The sequence below is a fragment of the Myotis brandtii genome, unplaced genomic scaffold (assembly GCF_000412655.1).
Source record: "Myotis brandtii unplaced genomic scaffold, ASM41265v1 scaffold601, whole genome shotgun sequence".
Lineage (NCBI taxonomy): Eukaryota > Metazoa > Chordata > Mammalia > Chiroptera > Vespertilionidae > Myotis > Myotis brandtii.
In genome coordinates, this window is record NW_005370276.1 from 1717365 (window position 1) to 1720228 (window position 2864).

The window sequence follows — 2864 nt, forward strand, 5'->3', positions numbered from 1 at the left end:
CAAGGGCATGTACCTTGGTTGCGGGCACATCCCCAAGTGGGGAGTGTGCAGGAGGAGGCAGCTCGATGTTTCTCTCTCATCAATGTTTCTAATTCTCTATCCCTCTCCCTTTGTAAAAAATCAATAAAATGTATTTTTAAAAAAAAAAATGTCATTAAGGGGAAAAAAGTATCCTGGGGTGAGGATTAACAACAAGAAAAAAGTTATGTCACCATATGTTTGAGGGACTAGTGGTTGAGAAATGGGGAACTGGTTGCAGATGGAAGGGAACCGATGCTTTTTTCTGTGCCGTTCCAGATTGCACTCACCCCATTTCCTTTTAGGAATTTTGATCAACTCAGCCATTTGCCTGGTCAGCAACTTTCAGAACTCAGACAAGCTCTGGGCCAGCCGTGGGCAAAGTACCGCCCGTGGGCCGGATCCGGCCCGCTTGAAATGAATAAAACTAAAAAAAAAAGACCGTACCCTTTTATGTAATGATGTTTACTTTGAATTTATATTAGTTCACACAAACACTCCATCCATGCTTTTGTTCCGGCCCTCCGGCCCAGTTTAAGAACCCATTGTGGCCCTCGAGTCAAAAAGTTTGCCCACCCCTGTAACTAGACCACTAATAGCAGGGCCACACAACTCTCTCAGGGCACAGAGAGAAAGCTAAGGCCCAGAGATGGGATGTGAGTTCCTTATAGATGCATCACTAGTTAAGGCATCTTTACTGCTAATAAAAACAGGACTAAGGAGACGGTGGGACTGGGCTATGTAGAAAGGCACAGGCCTGCCAAGGGATAGAAAAAACCATCAAAACGGCAGCAAAGCCAAAACTCGAAAAGATTTTAAAATACTATTTTGTGGTCACTGGAGAAAACTCTAAATTCTGCCTTCAATTCATTCTGTTTGTCCCTGAAGAGGATAAAAAAGAGAAGTTAATGTTTCTTTTGAAAGCTATGTTGTCTGTTCAAGAAAGGCTGAACAGTAAGAAAATTAGGTTCTGCCCTGCTCTTGTCTGTATGTTTCAGCCGGGTGTATATTCCCAAGCCATGTCACACATCTGCAAGTAAATTAATCCGAAAGAGAAGAAAATGGTGTTTATTTAAAGTTCAAGGCATTTCTTAAACGTAAGCATTTGGTCCCACGGGTCGCTGATTCCATTTTCGGTGTACTGATAACAAAATCCATATATTTAAACATTAAAAAAAATAATAATAAGGAAAACCTTTTTACTTGTTTCTGCTTCTTCTTCGTGACATTTCTTGAGGGTTTCGGCATTTGGCCCCTAATTTTCTTTTCACTTCACTGGTCTGACAGCCGAGCTGCAGACTTGGCATTAAACAAAAATCAGCCCAGCAGCTGAACTGTATCATTCCCTTGGTCTGGGGAGACCGGCAGTGTCTGGTCACTTACTTCGCAGCCATCTTTGTGGGTTTCGCTGACAGGATGGGTCACGCGGCTTTCTGATGAAAGATACACTGGAACGAGGGGAGAGAATCTAATTATCTGGCCTCAGCGTCCAGGGGAGGGGCGATGCTGGACAGATGTCCACTGGTTGATGCTCCGGATTTAATAATCTTGCCATTATTCCGACAGGAACGCAGTTTAAAAACAACAACAACACATGCCCACTGTGTTTTCTGTAATCTTTATAACCATTGACTTCTAATCTCCCAAATCTTGGCTATTGAGTCTTCAGATTTACCAATAAGATCCTTGTCCCCTGCAGCGAATCCCTGAGGCTTCCCTGAGGGCTTCTACCTTGGCTGGTGGTTGCTTCCTGGAGCCACATGCAAATCAATCCTCCCCTCTTTCCAGCCCCTTTGTAACTTGCAAGTGAGATGTTTAGATCCAGGGAATTTGTTACTTTCATTATCTCCCCGCTTTTTAGGTGGATCTGTGCATGCTTTTATTTCTCACTGGAAGCCAGCAGCCCGTGCTGAAATCAGTCGCTGCTTGGGAGAGAGTAATGACTCTTCTCCAAATCCTTAGTTATGCTGTTTGGAAAGACCCTGCTGCCGCTAAAGCCCAAACAGAAGCTGAGCAGAGCCATTTTCTGAACCAGATTTTAAAACCAAAGACAAGGCAGCGCCCAGGAGTGGGGGATTTGCAGAGCTCAGACATTGTAAATGAATTGTGTATGTTTTGCTGTAGCGGAAAAGGAAAATCTACAATTTAAATATTTACTCCTCAAGAAGAGCAAGAGAAAGGGTAATCAAGAGACAATACAGAGCAAGTTGGAATAAGTTCTTGTTCTACAAGGTCTAGTGCAGGACGGCGCATACAGCTGAGCCGGCTGTGAGCAGGAGGCGCCCATCCTTAGACCTGTAGACCAAGGCAAGAAATGCATGGTTCTCCCTGGAGCTGAGTGGAACAACAAATCAATGTTTCTCTCTCTTCCTCAAATCAATAATTTAAAAAAGAAAGCTCTGGCCAATGTGGATCAGTTGGTTGAACGTCATCCAGTGTAAGGTTGCCGGTTCAAATGCCGGTCAGGGCACATGCATGGGTTGTGGGCTCCATCCCTAGTAGGGGTGTGTACGGGAGGCCATTGATCAATGTTTCTCTCTCACATTAATGTTTCTCTCTCTCTCTCTCTCTCTCTCTCTCTCTCTCATTCCTCTCTAAACTCAATAAAATATTTAAAGAGTAATTTTCTAAAAAGAGTGGGTTGAAGTATTTATAAATAAGAGACACCAGCATTCTCTCTGAGGAGCAAGAAGGTGGCTGTGTGCAAGCCAGGAAGTGGGCTCCCACCAGGTGGCCCCTTGATCCGTGACCTTGGACATCACAGCCTCCAGAACTGTGAGAAAATAAATTTCTGTTGTTTAACGCCCCCCTGCCCCAATCTGTGGTATTTTAGGGCAGCGCAAAGC